A 21,697-nucleotide genomic window follows, 5' to 3' on the forward strand; every position below is an offset into this window, starting at 1 on the left:
TGCCAAGCAAACACGGAGGTGAAAGCTGCTGGCAAGGAGGAAACCTAGAGCCACACCTCCAGAAATGGTGGAAAGGCTTTTCCTCTGGATACACAGGCAACTCTGCAGCTGACTGCACATGGGAAGACCTTGGGAGCTGTTAAAAGCAACCCTAAAGAGAAAAAAGCTGTCTGACAATGAACTGAGGTACAGACTCTTACCTTTGCTTTACTCGTTGCCCTGAGCACTGGTTTAATCAGTTCTTAATTGGTCTAGTTCATACTCACATAAAACATAGCTTCCAAGATTCAAAGTTAGATGTTAACTTTTGTGTGATGTCTTCAAGGTAAAAACATAGACAGTTACCGCGGTCAACAAGGGATACCTATAGCCCTTGACTGTTTTTAGTTAACTCCTTAGCCTTTTGCCAAAAAAAAATTGACCGTTTTGGCAGTAAAAAGGTAAGTGTGCGCTGGCCAGATACACAGTCACCTTTCCTAGCTATTAATGGTCTAAGGCAAAGCTGATTTTGCATTAAGACAGAACAGCTTGATTTCATCGGCTTAGAACAATCAAAATGTAGAAGATAAAGAATCCCTGAAAAAGCAAAAAATTTAAACATCCTTCCTATGAGAACTGTATAGCTAACTGGATTATCAATCAGCCAAGACACTCAGGACAAGAGGCTGGTAAAGCAGCAGGAGAGCAGCTGGTGAAGTGAGTTTTGCCAAGAGCACACACAAGTCCTGATTTCAGCTGGGATAGAGTTAATTTTCTTAGTAGCTGGTGCAGTGCTGTGCTTTGGATTTGGAGTGAGAACAATGCTGACAGCACACGGGTGGGTTTGGTTGTTGCAGGGTCGTGTTTACTCTAAGTCAAGGGCTTTTCAGTTTCTCAGGCCCTGCCAGCGAGATGGCTGGAGGGGCACGGGAAACTGGGAGGGGAAACAGCCAGGACAGCTGAGCTGAACTGGCCAAAGGGATATTCCACGCCGTGGGACGTCATGCTCGATATATAAAATGGGGGAAGAAGAAGGAGGAGGGGGGGAGATCTGGCATTATGGCGTTTGTCTTCCTGAGTTTTAACCATTACGCGTGCTGGAGCCCGGCTTTCCTGGGGATGGCTGAACACCCGCCTGCCCATGGGAAGTGGTGAATGAATTCCTTGTTTTGCTTTGCTTGTATGTTCAGCTTCTGCTTTACCTATCAAATTGTTCTTATCTCAACTCCTGAGTTTTACATTCCTTTCTGATTCTCCTCCCCATCCCTCCGGGTGAGGGGGAGTGAGCAAACGGCTGCGTGGTGCTTGGTTGCCGGCTGGGGTTAAACCATGACACCTTGCAACAGTCTTTCAGACACACTGTGGACAGGACACCTGTCATATTTTTCCACTTTTTGTTAAAGTAGGTGTGCTATGGCTTTTTAATTCCCACTGAGATGGGAGACCACACTGGAATCCTGGGTACCATAGTAAGACCTTTCCTAGAGAATCTGAAGAAGGTAGATGACATACAGTCTATGAGTGGACACATTTAACTTCATCCTATCACCCCCTCAGCTGTCAGACTAGAGCGCACGTGTTGGGAGAAGAGGGTGGGTATTGACAACATGCAGATTCATTACAACCTGTTTCAAATTGCTGACTGACAGACTATCTGACATTAAAACTTAGAGTGGGCTTCTTACCTGTGATAGATGATCTGTCACTGTTGCCACAGAAGTTGTAGAGGAATCGCTGAGCTGCACCATGGTAGCCACTGAGAACTGATGACAACAGTTCTTCATGGAGTAGAAAGATTGAATAACAGCAGACAGGCCTCACGTATCAGACCTCTGGCACCTTCAGAAGTTATATGCTATGAGCTTCACTGAATCAGCCTTCCACTTCCAGATTTTCAGGATACTGTGAGTTTGTAAAAAATGTTTGATAAGATATGCATTGTACCCACACAGAAAAAGAGGCTATCCTAGTAGAATGGGAAAAAATCTTTTAATGGTGAACTGTATCACTGATCAAGTGCTCCTTCTTGCCTTCCTAAACAGAGGCCTCTTAAAAAAAAAAAAATAGACAGCTATTCTCTATCAGTTTCTAAACCTTCAAAGAATAATTGCCATTCCCCAAATTCTAAACAGTACTGCCAATGAAAAAGCTTTAATGCACTAAAAGTCTAAGAAGCCCAAATACTCCTGTCATTTCATTATCTTCATGAATGAAAATTAGACCATGAATACTAGATTCAATACTAAGATGAAGATCATGAATACTAGATTTACCATATAGAAAGGTGGAATTTTAGAAGCTCAACAGAGGCTAACAATCTTTTGTTGGTTTTGTTGTTGTTTTTAGGAATACAAAGTGAATTAAAGAAGCTACAGAGCAAAATGGAGATCATTCTAGGAGAAATTTGTATGTTTCCTTTTTTCAATAATAGACTCACTGTGAGGCCACAAAACTGAAGACATGTGCCATAGGTGACAATATAAGTAACTCATTAGTAAATAAGAATGAGTTTTGGATGATATCTTTCATAAGATGAGAAACCATAAAGTTGAAGTTATTCCACTTAATATTTCAACTGAGCAAACATGTTGTTAAGAGTTTTACTCCTATGAATACTACCCTTATCAAAACATTATAAAAAAAACCCCAAGCTGTCCTTGAATATCTGTAGGTTTGGAAGCAGGGCTGCCTGATGAGGAGTAATGCCAGAGGGCACGTACAGTGAACACCACTGCTTATACTGATGACACTGAGGGAAGCATCCTACTTACAATGAATTCTGTCAGGAAATACGAGTCAGCCACCAAAGTCAGATGCTGATGCAGCCATTTTCTGCCAATATGAAAATGAGCTGGAGAAAGAGGCTATAAAGGTGACAACATGGCCAGGATGCTGAAGGACTAACACTTCTGGGGAAACATCCAAACAGGAAGAAAACAAGAAAACTCTTCCCTTTAGGGACAACAAGATCTTGGTCTAATCAAGTAGAGCTCCTTCAAGAGAGGAAAGTCGTCTGAAAGAAATGATTATTGGCCCCACTAGGAATAGGACAAGGTATCTCCCACAGAGCAGCAGTTGCCACTTCTCTCAGCCTTGAGATCACACTCAACTTCTGTGACTCCCCACTTCCCACTCTTGGATCAGGAATCACTGCAGTAAATATCCTCCAGAAAAAGTATCTTTTCAAGGTGTTTTCCCTCATCCAAAATGAAAAACTACAGACATTTTCCACCCTTTGAAATCCAGGTAGGAATTGTTTCCCCCTTGAATTTCAGCAATATAAGAAATCTCCTAAAGGAATAGGAATTAGCCTTCAAGTGTGTCAACTGACCACCGTAAGCTGAGGAGACCTACAGAGGACACAAACTTTGAAGAAAGTATTAACTCCTGTAATATGATGTAGGTAGGGGATACAGTTTCACTCAACCTGTGCTGCACAAAGACCTGACCTTTTTATCTTTGGTGCAGAGGATTTAGCTCTCAATGGAGGTAAGCCTAACTGAGGTCTTTTAGTGATTCAAAACTCGTTCCTTCACACGGCTTCTTTCTAGTGAAGAAATAAAGCGTTCAGTAGGGAAAAGTAAAGTACAAAGTTAAAGTCTGGTTGCTGAAGGCACTAAAAAATCAAGGTGTCATGGCTGTGGATGTCAGAAATGCTCCCAGCAGCTGAAAGGAAAGGTCAAGAACTGATCACTGATAATTTTTAGTGGCCTTTGGCCTCTTCCTGAGAGCTCTGCTTACTTTAAAGGAGTAGTATGGGGCTTGCCAAGGAAAACAGAAATGCAGAGAGTCACAGTCGAGTAGAGTTGACAGCATTTGTCCCTAGAAACAAACATTTTAATGAACACTTCAATGCCATTCCTATACTCAAAGCTCTATAAAAGGCACAGCTAACTGTGTGTCACAAATGCGATAATAAAATGCAGCCAAATCGCAACAGAGTCAAATATTAGCTCTGTAAACAGTAAAACAAATAGAATATTTTTAGTCCTTTTTCTGAACCACAAAACAGACTGGAGATTCAATTGGTAAAAAGCACTAATTATCCTGACTCAAGGAATACAAGGGTACCTCAGAAAACATACATTGCAAAAAAGACAGCCTGCCCATATGCATTCTGGCAAGGTCTCAGGTTTGTGGCTGACTTGACTGAAGGAACCAGCATAATTAGAACCCCTGAATAAAGTTAGGTGGTGTTAGCAGTAATATCTCATTCTTTAGACAGATAAAGAACTAGATTGTGCTGTAAGGATAAAGCAGAAGCAAATGAGGACACTGAGAAATACGATTGTGGGGCAACCGGAAATTATTTAAATTCCAGGAAGTAAACCCTGTGTTTTCAGCTATCTTGGATTCAAAAAGGATTTATAAATAAAGTAAGGAAGCTTGCCTGCTGCAGGCCTCTGGGATATCAGAGTGTAAGTGCACTGCCACTCTAGCGCAGAAAGGACATAACCATTGTGCAGAGGCACAAAAACTTCAATTCCTTTCAGACACATTTAGCTGTTATCCATACTGAAGTACTAACCTTTCTCACCTTTGTGCCTCCTTGCAAAGCATGGCAGGAGGCCAGTGAAAGGATGTGTTTAATGATGCCAGAGTCTATTTCAAAACTCAAAGACTTTAGAGACTACAGCAGTCATAACTAGGTCCACACACAACGTGTCCCAGAGGAGCTTGAAAAGTGGGGACAATAAAGGAGGAATGCAACACAAACAGTGCTCAGGAAATGCCACAGTAAAAAGATGGGAGTTTGAAGAGAGAAAAATTTCCCCTCAGAGCAACAGATGACCTGCTTACCCTCAGCACAGCATTCAGAGTGCAGTATACAGCCAGAGTGCATTTCATAACCCCTCAAAATAACTACAATGAATCACACTGAGCTTTTATATCTATGCCTGTACTGAGGCTGTCTATCAGCTCTCTTTTACTTCCCTGCTGTGTGCCAAATACAACATCCTAGAAACAATACTGCCTGCTTCACCTGGTGCTACATAGAGAGACTATGAGGTCCCTTGTACTTGAAGCGTAGTGACCCACTAACTGGAATCGCAACGATAGGTGCAGGTCACACCCAGGTTTTCCTTTCTCTGTAACTTCTCAGAATAAAATTAGCATCATTCTCCAGAATATCTGTTGTAATGGACACTGGAGTGGACTATTACAGTATAAGCTACCCTCAGGGGCATCCTTTTCCTCATCCATCACTAGCAGAGTTCGCTGTGCCCCAAGAAAGCAGGATGCTGCATTTTGCAGCTGGAGTTCACAGCAAGGGGACCAGATCTGCAGCGAACAGCTCTCCCTGAATCAGAAAACGTCCCTTTACAACATGTCAGCAGGAAGATTAGCTCCTTTCAGAAGTGTTTAAGGTTATCAGGCTGCTCTGTAATACCTGAGTGATGTCCTGGCTTTTTTTCTGTAACTGTTACAAGGTGTTATTCATCACTAAAGGTTAGTAGCTGGAGTTTAGCATCACCCATAAGGAAAAAAAAAACACCAAATATGCAAACAATCCATCTCACATTTCTAAAAAAGGGAAGTCTCTGGTTTTGGTCCTTGCTTTCTTAAAGAGGTTGCTCATAATCATACTTGTTCACAACACAAGCCAAAATTTTCTACAGATGTGAGTCAACCATACTCTTGTTATCACCTTTTTCAGCAATGGACGAATTCTGATTGTTAGAAATCTGGAGCACTGAGGATACTAACCCTCACTGCTGGCATTTTCTGAGAAGGTTCAATGCCACGGCATAGTCTTTGTCTTCCTAACAGTACCCACAGTGTTACGCTGCATGATATGTAAGTCAAGCACTTGACACAAAGCTCCTCCAGAGGTTCTGTGTGTGGGATGCCATACTAATTCCTTAGACAGCCAAGGGACACAGATATTTTCTCCTCCACTGCCCTGTCAGTGTGATCTACATGCCAAAGACTGTGGGGAAGAAGGGTAGTAAAAAATGGTACCAGGGAGTCTGTGATTTCTAGTGACAGCACTGTGATGCTTAATTGCACTTACTGATAATTTCCAGAGTCTGCAAGCTCTGAAAACACACCTGCAAGCACAGAGGAAAACCTTGCAATTTTAACAGATTATTGAAGGAGGTTTGCTATAGGGTTTATTCACAAGGTCTCATCTCTGCATCTGAAGATACTATATGAACAAGTGGAGTTGCCACAAAGGAAATATTAACTCCTTCATACTCATGGTGGTCACCTGGGTCTGGAGAAGGAACCCATCTGCACTGCTCCCAGCTGCTTGCCCTTGGCACCAACACTGGCCCACCCTGCTACGGCCCCCTCCTGCTCTGTCTTCCCTACTGGCTCTCAGATCCTCTCCCTTCTCCCAAAAACTAAACATAGGGCTGGGCAAAAAGCATGAGTCACCAGTCACCAACAGGTCACCACCTCTGCTTCCTCCTCAACCGCCCTCTCGGCTGTCCAGTGCCTAACATGGATGCAGACACCTGTATTTGCCCTTTTCCAAACAGCACAGCTGCTTCTTATCCTGCCTGTAGACAAGGCACCGTCTTTCAGCGTTACTGTACTCACAGCTGAGCAGCAGTACTCCTTCAAGGCAGCAGAACTTTTGAACACAGTGCAGGTGTCTTATTAACTGAGGTTCTCTGTAAAGATGCCCGAAGTTTGTTGCTGAGCCAGCCAGCACAGGATTTAATACACAGAGTATGTACCCACAGGCTGACTGGCTTCCTTCCCACAGCTATGGGGTGCCACCATCCTGGGGCTGCCCCGTGCCCCTCTTCGCTAGCCCCAGAGCCAGCAGCCTCTCACAAAGGAGTCCATGTGTGGTATGCTCTTCTCTCCCTGATCCGCCAACCTGCCCTCTGTATCAGCCTCCCTTCTCTTGTCATTCTGTAAGGCACAACAGCCACCCACTGGCCCTGTCCCCAGAATCTGCTGCTGAGTTTGGGCTTGAGCAGTGATGGGGAGATCACAGAACAAGTGACCACTCCCCATCCCTGCTTTCCTTTGATGCCCACTGGCACCACCACCACCACCCAAACACTTGCGTTCCCTATGCCTACCCCTTGTTCTCTTTCTCTCCAACACTGATTCAAAACAGAGCCATAAGACCCTGGACCTCCTTTCACCCTTTTTCCTTCCCATTTCAAAGGAAAACCGTCAAGGACCTATTCTGGATTTTAAAATAATTTATATATAAAATGGAAGTTTGCCTGCTGCAGGCTCTGGTAGATCAGGATGTATGATCCATGTGTAGACTTCTCAGGAGTGGATTAAACCACCTCGCATCCTGAATTCTGTTCTTGGGCTGTCATTTGACCATGACAAGTATCTTGTTTACATGACTTTCTTTGTTCGATGGCTTTTCAGTTTTCTCAGATCTCCTCTCTTCTGTTTCAAGCAAGAGGAGTTCAAGAACCTAACCCTGAATTTGCCATAAAAACTATATTTATCAAGGCTTGTTCTCCAGCTGTTCTCACAATTCTCAGCTGCTATCTGTATCTTACTTTGATAGGTGGTATGCAGAAACACAGTAGGAGACACATCTGAAAATCTAAATAAAGAGAATGGGATGTGAGGGAGGGTGGGGAATGCCAAAACTCAGTAAAGGATGCGCTGCTGACACTTCTACGGCTGGAGAACTAAGACAACAGGATAGGCAGAGGATGACTGTGGGATAAAACTAGGGTTAACTCTGATCTATCTGCTCTCAACCCTGCACCTGCATGCCACGTCCCCTGTTATCAAGGCTCAAAAAGAAAGTCTGAGGTTGCAGTTCTCACGCCTGTTTGTGTAAATAAAATTGATTTTGGATCAACATCTCATTTGTAAAAACACTGGCCACAGTTCTCACAATTCCGTTTCCAGCATCAGCTGTTCAGGTCCCTTGTGACTCTCAACAGAAACCTGTATCAGGTTTGGTTTTGGCAATTCTGAAGACCAGTAGGTTCATTAAGACGTTAAATATTAACACAGAGCTGAGAAAATGCTGAGTCCATCAGGAATGACAGTTCTTGTACTGGACTGAAGGGATTTTTTATGTCTTGTCATACAGATTTTAACATAAGGGGAAGGCATCTTAGCTGTTTACTCTGATACTGCTTCTTCTGATAATACTGGAAACATATTCCTACTAATCAAAGCAACTGATCACATCATGGTCAGAGTGTGGGTACTAACAAAAACAACTTGAAATTCCAGTCTTGGATAAGAACTGTGACTTCACTTTTGATTAATATAACTGAATTACAAATATCTTAAAAGAAGCATGATGAATATCAGATCTTGCATTTTTCTCAAAATCCTGAAGTATTTTTTTCTGATAGCCGCAGAGACTTCTTTAAATGTGAAAAAAGGAATAAAATGTTTGTTTTAATCAAAGCTCTGCAAGTGGTATTAGAAACAATGAGTACTCCAGAAGAGGCTATGGCTGACTAATACAATTTATAGTCCAGACAATGTTGCTTCATCCCATATTCCTACTGCTTCAGGATTTTTCATCCATGGCAATGCAATGGATGTTGCTTTCTGGGGACTGCATCGTTAGCTGTTCCTGCAGCAGTTCTAAGACAATGAGTCTCATAAATGAATTTTACAAAAATAACAAACTTCGGCTAACCTGATGCTGAGTACTCATAAAATAGCATACAAAAGCTGTCATTCCATTGAAAGGGAGACACTCTTCAAAACTTGCTAAGAGGTTATACCCTTGTTTCAGGTGAAAAAATATGCAAACCACAAAGAATTTAAACTGTATATATCTGTAGCATATACAAAATATCTGTTGCTTCAGGATTTGAATTATATATATACATACACACAAATATTATAAATATGCATGTGTATATATAAAATTTAAATATAAAATATAAATATAAATATAAAATATATTATATACAGTTTGCATTTTATATATGCATACATATAAAATTGTAATCTCGAAACAATAGGAATTTATTTTGTTTTTCATTTTCAAATGCTGTTTTGTTATTAAATTTGACTAAAATTAATCTTAAGAACCCATTCTTCCCAATACAAAAAGCTGCCATTTCAGCTAAAATCTTGACAATTTTGGAAACTAAAACCGGAATTCATCCTCTCCCCAACTTCATCTTGGTTACGAGACTTAAGAAAAGCTTTGTTTTTCATGCTGAGCACATAGAGTTTCTTAGGATACACGCTCATAACCCACCTGATAACTCAGCTGATGAATTCTAATTTAATAAGTCAAAGTGACTTGATTGACTGCAAACAAGCAGATACCACAACGTATTTATAAAGTAGGGTGTTCAGTGATATGGCCAGTTCAGAAGCTCTTTATTGAAACTGTCCTAATCTGAGTTATCTTCCTTGAATACGGTACAGCAAAACTGCACAGGCTTTCCAAAAGAAGTCCTATATAGTGCTGTGACAGAAAGCAAAATGGTAGATTAACTCACCTCTTTTGATACTCACAGGAACTGACTAAACTCAGATTTTGGGCAATATACATCCTTAAATAATATTCACCCTCAACTGTGCAATATGTTTTATCACTGCTCACACAACATTTGCATTTTCCACGCCCTCGTTACATCAGTGGGTTGTTGTCATTCTCTGACTAGTACAGCCAGTGCTGCTTCTTTGTCATCTTCAATCAATAACACCTTGTGCTGTTAAAGAGGCTCTTTCTTTGGAAGTGTGTAAGCTTTCAATTAATGCTATTACATTTCATCTGACTTGCTTCACTTCATTCTTCAAACTCATTTGATGTTTCTTGCATAAAACCCCAGGCTTCTCAAAGCAGACAGTATTTCCCAACTACACATCATCATCAAATGTAATTAACACAGTTTTCTGTGTAGTGGTCATGAAAGGAAGGAGGCGAGGAAGGGAGGGAGGTAAGCCCAAGAAAAAGAAGTACATTATCTTTTCCTTTTTTTAATGCACTGGAGTGCATAGGATAAGATGAGCGGAAAAGATGAGGAAAGGAGGATGTTTCAACATATTATTGTCACATATGTCCCTATTAAAACAAAGAAACCCTCATGCTAATTGTGGTGGGGTGTTCTGAGCTCACAGCAGATCTTTAAAAAAAAGTGGAAACAAACACACTGTAGAATAATGTATCTACCATATTCTATCTCTGTTCAAATATACACACAATTGTAAAACAAAAGGCCACTGCCAGTCACAACAAATGGCTTGTGTGTTTCTTTAAAAGATGTGGTTCCCAGAAACAAGAAAGCAACTAAGAAAAATGCCCCAAAAAATTGCTTCACGTAGGGCATAAAACAGGAACTAAAAAAAAAAAAAAAAAAAAAAGAGAGAAACAGTGAAGAGGAAAAAAGGTGTTCTTCCACACTGAGAATAAAACAGGTTTGAATGCAATTGAAACTAATTTTTCAGTAGAAATGCTAAATATAACTATGCCAAAATATTTTGTATAAACTGCTACATTTCAGTATAAGAGATCAGTTTTAAATATTTAATTTTATGAAAGGTATTTTCTTATCCAAGGGAAAGGTCACAATTTACAACTTCTCTAGAAATCAGTGAGAGTCATGTAACCTTCCATCCATACTAAGCCATGGTTAGAGCACTGGCATAAATTCCTATCCAATCAGCAATGGCTATAAACCAAAATTGCTAATATATGGATATAAGCACTAAAACGTCAATTAAATGCAGGTTTAATAAGTCTAATATTGACCATTTCATCATTTGCAATGAATCATTCACAATGTTGCTTGAAGAGACAGTTCTGTACACATCTCCATATGGGAAAAATTACAATAGAAAAAATGTATTGGAAAAGAGTTTTTGCAGAAATTTAAGGTTGGGGTTCTTTTTGTTTTGTTTTGTTTTTTGCCTATATTGGACAGTTGGTTTTGGTCATAAAGAAGACTATCTCAATTTTCCTACATATCATTCTCCTTCTGTTGGTATAATGTATTTATCTTAAAAGATTGTTTAAAAAGGTCTGTCACATATTCTCATTATCTAGTACTATAAACCTGAGATGATCCCTAAAAAACCTTTCATTTCAAAACATTTAAACTTCCTTTGAAAGACATGCTTCAGAATTTTCACCATCACAGGACAGCTCAAACTTTTCCCTCCAGTAAGGTTTTTTCCTAGAAATTTCTTAATTTCTAGGATGAGGAATCTGTTTATAGTTTCCTCCATCTCAACCAAGACAAAGAACCCTTGTGTGGATCTATGCACTTCTTACTTCTTACAACATTGGTTATAAGATGAATTTAGTTTCTGCAAGTTCTTCTGTATTGCTGAAGCTGGAACCACAACTCTGCAGGCTTTTTACATCTCTGGGTAGCTAGCCAAAGTTTTTAAACCTTGCTGGGCCACTGTGCTTTTATAACCTCTGGATTAGAGTACTCAAACAGATGTAACTTGACAATCTAGCCTCCCAGAAGCCACAGCAACTGTTTGGTGGTGCGCTTGATGAAATGGTTTTTGTCATGTGCAACTGTGTTTTGACACAACAGAACCTTAATCTGCTTTCAAATGCAGTTTGAAGGTTGTTTCCCTCCCCCCCCCCCTAGAAAATCTCATGTGATTAGTTATCTCAAAAAATTGCTCTCTGCAGGCTCTAACATGGCAGCAGAGATCAATTGAAGCAATTTCATGCGTGATCTACAGCTCATCACCTAGCCTGTGGTCACCAGAGATGACCAGAGGCTAATTCCCTTTGACATTAAAGTGAGTTAGAAGTGTAAAGGGAAACATCCCTCAGAAGCTGAAGGTAAACCATTTCACAGAAGCATATGAAACATCTCCTGCTACACTTTCCAAGAACACAAGCTTGTGGGCTTATAGTGGACAGGGCACAAGCCATCAGCTGGTAAAATCCCTGTGCTCAATTATTCACAACACTCATTGTTTACAGTCTATGTGGACAATAAGAAGTTGTTTCTTACTGAGACAGGCACAGTGATGGGGTTCTAAAAATTACTAAAAAGGACGTCAGGCACCAACAGTCTTTCAATATCGTTCACTAAGAATATGTGCAAAGTATCTCTATAACAGAAGCACTAGAACACAATATCTAAGATTTCCCCAAGACCAAAACAACATTGTTTTCCTTTTAAAATACAGGAAGATACAGTTCTGAAAACATGGTCCACTTGGTGTTATGTGCAGGTGACCTTTATGACATGTGAACAAACTATATGTAGATGTCTAAGGTGGGTCCAGGTTAGCAAGAGGTGTTGACTTGAACTCAGCTTAAACTCAAAGCCCAATGAATGCGACTATTCTGCTTCCAGGTCTGTCTTAGGTCCAACGAGGATGTTGCCCATAAAAGGCTAAATATAAGCTAAAAGGACAGAGTTACTTCAGTTTTTTCCTTTATCTGGACTATTTGATTTTTCTGGGTGATGAAAGTTAAGTGTAGGAAACCTAGCAATCTCCACTAGAGTACAATGGGATTTTCAAATGATGATGATGCTGTCCACAGTATAGCCACACTATTCCTTAAAAATTATCTAAAAAATAGTACAACACAGCTACCCTAAGGCTTTACAAATTAATTCAGAAGCTCTTTCACAAAGCAGCAGTGCATTAAACCATGCTGGAGTTGGCTGTAAGCAAGAAAAAAGCTATCAAGCTATAGCCATAGTAGCCATCCTTTATGTAAAATCCTGTTTACAATCTAAGTCACCTGGAACAATGGATAATATCAGAGAAAAGTGCATGAGAAATGTGAGGGTTTTTTCCATCAGTAGCTCTTTTTTTATCTCAAGAAAATGCTTACATGCTGCTCAGGAAGCATGTGCTATTAGCCTCAAGAGAGTTACAGGGTTTTTTGGCCTAGTTGTGCACTTTTCAAAATAATTTCTGCAATTTATCGAGCATGACATGCTTTTTTAAATAGGTAGCTGATTAGAGGTTGGTTTTTGAAGTAATTAGACAATTTGCTCAACATTTGGAACCAGATTTAGGTGAGTACTTTTAAAATTTCTTTGATTAAGGCACAACACAGGCAGAATTTGATAGAAGTTGTTGCTGCTTCAGGTGGCAAACGTGGGTAATTGATATGACTGGAATTGCCCATCCTGGTCCTTAACTCTAGATGCATTTACAGTTTTAAAGTACCAAATATCAGCAGTGTTTTCCCCTCACAGCTAGCAATTGTTACGTCTCATTGCAGCCATACGTGTCCTCTGTTTTGTCAGGACCAGCGGATTTACAGAGAATTAAGTGTTGACAGGAACGATTTCTCAGTACCAGGATTAGTTCTGCAAACTTCCATGAATCCACTGACGATGAGCAACACACTCAATATGAAAAGTTCTCAGATCAGGTGCTAAGGTTTACCCAAATCTTGTTCCTTGAGTTGGCATAGCTTTTCACAGTTTTTCTGAGCATATTGTGTTTTATTATCTAGTAGTGAATGGTTATTAAGATTAGCAAAACTACTGACACTTAATTTTGAGGCCATAAAATTTTAGTGGTCCCTCCTGTATAGCTTTGGCAACTCTAATTCATGAAAAGAAGTTTAACTTCTCTTCCAGAAATAGAACGCAACAGTGAAGATCCTTTTGGTTCATGTCTCTGGACTGTCAGGTAAAGCTTATATACCTTATAGCACTTATCAAATGGCAGTCTTCTGAGAAATAAAGCTGATAATTAAGTGAGTTTGAAAATCAAATGACTGAAAATTCCAGAGTCACGGTCAATATACTAATTACAATCAAACAACTGGAAGTTTTTTGTTCTGTTAATATGAGAATATTCATATCAGGGCTGGGGTGTTGCGTAGACTATAACAAGTAAATATTTTATGATAATTAGAGGATGAAGAGTTAATCTCTCCATCTGTTGAGATCTTGTACTGCACAAAACCTGGAACTTGCCCTAGCTCAAGGTCAGCAGAGCCAGATGAGCAGTTCGGCAAGAGCCTAGATTCAAAGCCCGAGCTTCTGCATCGCATTGGACTTCACCCTTACTAAGTCATCTGTGAGTGTGCAAATTCCACCTCTGCTAAGATCCTAGTCTAATCTTCAATAATGGCATTAGTACACAGGTATGTAAGGCAGAGTAGTAACGTCTCAGAGAATCACAGAATGGTTTGGGTTTGTTAAAGGTCCAATTCACTTGCGACAAGTACAGTTGGCATTCTTTGACACTTGCTGTCCAACCCTGCTTCTCATTCCTTATAACTTTTCCAAATTTGAACCAACTATATCAGGTGTCTGCTCCAAGCAGGACTCAATAAAGGTTTAAATAAAGCTTATTGGAGCTCAGGGAAGAAAACATCATCCACATCAGGAAAAGAAGGATTGCTTTCTGAATTGAGAAATAATAGTTTACCCTTCTGAAAAAAAAAAGGCCAGTTAGTGTTTGAACACTACTAAAACATTGCTCTCAGCGTGGGTTTTGCTTTGTCTCCTCCATCAAAAACCTAGTGCTTCAGAGACCTTAATTATTGAGTTTGACAGCATTCCAAATCACCTCGTCTTATCTTTGCTTTACACTCTAGGAGCTAAGGCCCAAAGAAGTAAAAGTCAAAACTATCAAAAGCATTCACTGTTTCAGGGCACCTAATTTAACAGCATTAGCCCATCATCCTCCTGAACACTTAGTATTTCATAGGACTTTGTATGTTTAAAGTGCAACTTTAAGTGATTTCAACCACAGCTGTGTGCTCAAGGCTTCTACAGATCCGCTCCTGGGAATCTCATACTGAGCACACAGAAATATAAAACTAACTCACAGTTAGGGGCCAACTGTGAAAGAGCTGAGATTTTGCTCTTGTCTCTGTTTGAATTTGCTTTGATTTTAAAAAGGTCTAAATCAGAGCATCATGCACTGATTCATTCTTAAAACACAGTTAAAACTTGTACATTAACTACTAGTGGAAGGAAGAACTGGGGGAAGATTAACGGTGTTATAGGGATAAAGGAGCTCTGTGCAAAAGCAAAGGGCTGAAACATGTCAGCAGAGTTTTGGCAGTGAGGTAAAGAAAAAGGTATTGGAAGGAGGGAGTGTGGGGGAAGTTTGGGAGAGCTGTGGCATTTGTTTCACTTTTTAATACCTCTCGCAAACCTTCAATGTCCCATTCCAGCTGATCTGATCTTTGATGATCCTCTGTCCCCACAGACTCCGACTTACCTGCCTGCATCCCTCAGGCTAATTCTGCAGCAGAAAGTACTGACCCCATAGCAGAGGGCCAGGACAGACCCTCCCATGGGATGTGAAACAGGACGTGGGAAGAAATGGCAAATGCCGCTGGTGGAGTAATCTCCCCTCTCTCAGGAACATACATCACTGCTTTGTGCTTCCTCAGCAGCAGTAGCATCAAGCCTGGCTCTGTATGAGGCTGTGCAGGCAGGAGGCAGAGCCTGGCTGTGCAGTAGGAAGCGCTGCTCTGACAGCTGGGCTCAGCTTCCTTGGAAAAGAGACAGAAATTATATCAGCAACAAAGCTAAAGATCCTTCACAGGGTCCCACTATAGCCTTTCAGAAGGATATTTCATTGCATTTTTTCCACTGTAGGTAACCATGTACTTTGCTTGTGCCCAGTGCTGACCTTGTCTCCAAATGCATATCCAGAAGGGAGGGCAGGTGGGTGGAAGAGTAGAAAAGATTTAGGTTGTGCAGAAAACATCCTTTCAGGCACTTCCTCATTCCCAGCCACGTGATTTTGTAGCCAAACATACTTTTTAAATGTAAATGATTTTTGGATGCATAGACATCAAACACATCTAGCAAATACTAGAAATCTCAAAAAGCCTTGAAAAACGCCATATCCCAAAGCTTGAAAAAATTAAACTGGCAGTCAATCTGCTCTGCAGGATCTCACCATCCATCTCTGACTAGAATTCAGCAGAATCTGTAATACCCTTCACTCTGGATTCAAACCAATAACACTTGCATACTAAAGACTCTCATTAAAGTTAACAGATGCCTTGATCATGTAAAGTGTGCGGGAAAAGAACATCACAAAAGAAGGATTACTCTCTCCTTTCTTGTGTACTTTGTAGTGAAGGTAACAACACCATGTGTCACAAACACTCAATAAACCTGATAAGTAATGCTCTCTGCCTGCAAAGAAACATGCAAGAAGACACTTTAGAAGCCCCAAACTAATTTACATCTATTCATTCATCTATGTTTTCACTTTTGTGCTTTTAGAAAAACAGGACTGTCCAAAACAGGAATAGATTGTTAGGGAGACGGTACTGCACAAGTCCACATTCCCAATTCTTTCGTCAGGTTTCTACTGTAACTGTATATCTGCAATCATTAGCTGTTTCTATAGAGTTATCTACTGTGTTGTATATTGCTAATTTCATATACAGCTCAAAGTGGTAGCTTTGTGGATACTGTACTCTGTCAGAAGACATTTGGGACCAGAAGATGCTGTGGAGCTTACGCTTGTTAAACTGACATGAATGAGAGCTGCTTGCAAAGATGAGAGACAGAGGGTGACCTCAATGAATACAGAATTAAAAAAAAAAAAAAAAACCACCAACCAACTTTAAAAGGTTTGCCTGTAAGAAACTGCATCGTTAACTGACTGCGTAACTTGAAATTGTCTGTGGGGACATATGTATGCATATATGAAAAGAGAAGGATGCTTAATGCATCTAGCCTTGAAACATCAGTATAAGCTCAGGAAATGCTTGAACTTTAATTTTTTATTTATTCCCTTTGAGGAAATTCTACATATTCTAAAAAAGTTGATTTTTCAATAGCACAAAAACTCTGTATTAGGAAAGTTCTTCCTGTCCCTGCCCCACCATTCACCCATGACAAATTATGATAATAAGTTTATGGCAAATTTTTTTTTCAGTTCAACAACCAACCTTCTTTTCTCCATTCCATTTTCAGTGCATGCTCCTACAGCCCAATTTACACATCTTTATATTGACTATGTTTTTTCTTTATCTGTTTTAGCTCCCCTTTCCTTTCCTCTGAATAATTTAGAGCAGGTTGCCTAAATATATAGGGTATGATCACACTCCTCTTCATAAAGACTGAATAAGATGTTATTTCTAGATGCACAGTTTTACCAGTTGGGATCAATTGTTTGTTTTCTCCCATTAGGTTCTAGGATGCAATTGTTCCAGTATTTCTTTTACAGGTTAGAAAAAGTTATTTTACTAAGAATTGTCGTCATTTCATACATCTCAATTCTTACTCCTATTCTCCTTCAGATTATCTGCATTTTGCTGTTGCTTACAAGCCCTTGAATCAGAGTGTCACCTCTCTCAGCACTATATCAATGCTTAATACCCTGCTTTTTCTGCCAAACTCAGAATATAATGTAGCTGGATTTTATAACATTAGTATTCATTTTGACCCCTATTTCCAAAACCTTACTTTCAGCCAACTTAGTCAAACTTGAACTAGGGCAAAATTTCACCTGCCATTTATAGGCAGTTTAAAAGGATTTTTTAAAATGCTTCAGTAGATTGTCCAAGTTACAGATTCAGTTCCTGTCTCCCTTTTCCTCCTCATAAGTGCCAGCTGTTACTGAACGCTCTATATCAATTTGTCACTCTGCAAACTAGGGTTCCTTGGGACCTTCTCCGCCATTGCAGCTCTGGGCTGCTGTGGGCTGCAGCAGCCTTTGCTGGAAGAGAAGTTGACATGAAAGTTCAGACAGAAGTAATTTGTTTCCTTATATCTCTAGCCTAGCCTCAGCCTACTGCACCCTCTTTCTTAAACTGGTTTATAAGATGATGCCACCTAACTGGAAATGCAAGAGGAGAGAAAAATTGAAAGGAGGAAAGGAAACTTCTCCAGAAAGTTTAGGAAGAAGGAGGAAGACTGAAAACCAAGATGACAGTGGAACCAAAAAGGAAATGGCATTTTCACTGAATGTGTGAGGAAGTAGGAGAAGCTGAGCTGATGATGGGAGGAAGAGAACAACATCTTAGTAAGAATGAGACTGAGCAAAACAGAAATCAGGGGCAGGGAGAGTGTCTGTCACAGAACGATAAAGCAGATTAAGAAAGTAGAAATCTGTAAATGTCCAGGTGAAAAAACTGGAACTGGAAATGTGGAGAAGTAAGAACACAAATATCTTAGACAAAAGACTGGAAAAGGGATGAGACAATGCAGTATGAGAAGACAGGCTGTGGAAAAGGGAAAGACCCAGCACATGAGCCCTTGAAGAAATAACGATCGCTTTGCAATATAGTACAGGGGCTCCTGCACTCACCAGTCCTCTGGCATCGTCATCATCATCTTTGCCATTCAGGAACACAGCATCCTGCTCCCTTGAGCACAGTTACGAAACAGGTAACAGTTTGTCACATGTCATTAGATTCATGAATTCAAGTGGGACATATATCTGCAGGGGATGAAGTGTCCATCCCTGCTGGTAACCCCAGCAGGTGTAGACACAATATCATATCCTCTAGTGAGCTGAATGTTTGGTTATCTTTTAAAAGCCATACATAGCTTATACAAGAGTAAAATATGTATTTTTAAAGGCCTGTAGAAGTAAATTCTTGTAGATTACAAACTCACTGACCATTTATATATACAATGTTTTCATTCAGCCTCCTCCAACACTGCAACCATATATGAATTTTTTTAAGGACCCTGGCTCACTCATTATACTGGAGCACTAATATTCTGGGAATACATGATACGTATGTCCCAAAGAAGATCCATATATACAACACCTGTCTCTTTTGTTGTAGAAAGAGCATGACAGGGACATACAAACTCTTTCTTCTGGGAAATTGTCTCTACCATAGACTATATATCCCACATGGCACAAGAGCTACCACATAGTGGAAGGGCAACATAATCTCTTCTGATATTTTCCAATCAACATCTGCCCAATGACAACCATACCATGATCAACATTTTTGCTGGTGTACTTACAAAAAATCCTGATAGAAAACTTGTAAGGTAGTCAGGAAGCAGACTGCAAATTAATTCATTAGCAAGTATTACAAGTTTTCAGACTTTAATTAGAAATCACCTTTTCCAATGATATAAAATAAAAGAAACCCAGTTTGACTTTATATTCTACCATTTTATATAGACACATTTAAAGTACCTCATAGGCCATAAGCAAATCTTTAAGTTCTAAACAATATACTTCAGAGTGAATACTGAATTTGGACTAAAATCCACATTTTACATAAATAACTGTAAAATTTTTAAGGACTTCTGCACTATTATAGTCAACAGAATTAGTATGTCTGCTCAGCGTCCAGCAAACAGAGCAGCTGACATCAAAGGAATACAAACCCTTTATGTAAAGGCACAGGCTAAATCTACATGTACACACCTGTCATAAGTTTAATTTATTTACATGTAAAATCCAAAGATTTTCTTTGTTTTGTTCTGATTCACGGAAAGGTTGTTTTTCAGGGATTTTAGTCTTCATCTTCTGATTAAGGACTTCACAACATTTTGGCATGAAAGGCAAGATGTAGGGAAGATCTCTCTACATTAATGCCACAGTTTGGAAGACATTCACCAAATATCTAGGTATTCCAGTAACAATATTAACATTAATTCTATAAGAACTTTGTTCTTACCGCAATAAGCCTGCTTGCTTATACTTTTCTCCACTACTTTCCCTCATTCTTTTTGATTTCAGAACCTAAATATCTGACCCACACCAGATCTACCTATTCAGAGAAGAATGCCCACCATCAGTCTTTCATCCTCCACATCCTTTTATCAACATGTGCCAAAGAAATCTGGCCTTTTTTTTTGCCTAGTTCTTCTTATCTTGCCTCAATATCCATCATGGTATGGGAAGACTTCCAGCTTTATACAGTCCACTAATGCATGTTGAAAATAAATTGCCAAATCTGTATGTCTTTAATAGTATCAAGGATTCTGTAAAAAACCTAAAGTGATTCCTAAAGTAATGGGTCAGACATACTTCTGTATTGCATGTTTGGGCAGAATAATGTAGTAAAAATTTCTATCATTCCTTGATCACAGATTTTTAATAGCATTTAGGAAAGCTTTTGAAAATAAGCCAACAATCCTAAGCCCCAAAACCACGTTATGATTGATGAGTCAGCTCTGCAAGGTTAGGTCTCTATCAGAACACATGGAATTCCATCTGCAAATAAAGGAACTAAAGAAAGTTGTTGTGAGCAGCACTGCTAAACTAAAAGTTTTCAGGTTGTTTAGTACAAGATTTGCTCTGGTAGGAGTATGTTGCACAAAGGATGATAAGAGAAGCTGTCCAGGTTTTAGCTGGGATAGAATTAATTTTCATCTTAGTAGCTGGTACAATGATGTGTTTTGGATTTAGCAGGAGAACAATGTTGATAACACAGCGATGTTTTAGTTGTTGCTAGGTTGTGTTTACTCTAGATCAAGGACTTTTCAAGTTTCCCATGCGGGTGCACAAGAAGCTGGGAGGGAGCATAAGCAAGACAGCTGATCCAAACTAGCCAAAGGGATATTCCATTCATAAGACATCATGGTCAATATATAAAGCTGGGGGAAGGAGAAGGAGGTGAGGGACATTCAGAGCGATTGCATTTAAATTCCCAAGTAACGGTTACACCTGACAGAGCCCTGCTTTCCTGGGGATGGCTGAACACCTGCCTGCCGATGAGAAGTGGTGAATGAATTCCTTGTTTTGCTTTGATTGTGTGCACGGTTTTCACTTTACCCATTTAAACTGTCTTTATCTCAGCCCTCAGGTTTTCTCTCTTTTCTGATTCTCTCCCCCATACAACCAGGGAGGAGGGAGTGAGCAGCTGTGTGGTGCTTAGTTGTCAGCCAGCGTTAAACTACAACAGAATGATAAAACAGGATTACATGCTCAACTACTTTTGCGGGGTGTGTGTGTGTGTGTGTGTGTGTGTGTGTGCTATATTTGATGGTCCACCTTAACTATAATTAGAAAAGGTGAAAAATACCCAACAAAGAAGGAGACAGAGAGAAAGAGAAAAGGGAAGGGGACAACTTTGACCTGTGCAGCTGGGAAACGATGCAATAAGTGTCTCCATATGTAAGCATCTTCTTCGGAGTATATTCTCCAGTGCAGCAGTTCCCCTCACACAAATTTCCAAAAGTAACTGTATACTTTCAAGACCTAGTCAGTATGTCTATTGGTAGCTCTTGTGCATTCTCCTGGTAGTGCTGATTGGACCATGTTCTCGTATGCATGTCCATATTGGAAAATGCTTACTGACTACCTGTCTATTAATGTTACCTGCTAAGCTCTACTCATTCCATAGCATCAGGCTAGAAACTAAAAGTTATGAGGCTGGGGTGGAAAATCAGGAATGACAATTTACACATCAATGGCAATTGCTTCCTGCAGAACCCAAGATAACACACTTAATATTTTAAAAGTCTGCCAGGGCAAATCCATGAAAACTTTCAAATGCATGGAGAAAAAACACTGCCACAGAAGCCTTGGGCATGAGTTGAAAGGCTATGGAGTAAAAGTCAGACTGCAGGGATGTCACTGAAAGGCTGCACAGTTACAAATGGCAGGCCCCTGCCATTACTGTGGTTAAGACACTGCAGCAAGTAGGTATATAATTTTGCATTTCATTAGTCTTGCCATTTTCCTCTCAGCAGTCTAAACTTCTAACACTAATGTTCTTGCAGAGACTATTAGTTCCAGATAGTACCATAAGTCCCTCAAATCTGTTTCAGGGAGTCTTCTTCAACACCACAGGCAGTGAGTAAAATTGCAAGAAGTAGTAGAAGCAAAACAGTACCAATGCCAGCAAAAAGTTATTTCTGCAAGCATGATTTCCTCCTTTCTGAAGGCATATTTGTCC

Source organism: Falco biarmicus, chromosome 6, assembly GCF_023638135.1.
Source record: "Falco biarmicus isolate bFalBia1 chromosome 6, bFalBia1.pri, whole genome shotgun sequence".
Classification (NCBI taxonomy): Eukaryota; Metazoa; Chordata; class Aves; order Falconiformes; family Falconidae; genus Falco; species Falco biarmicus.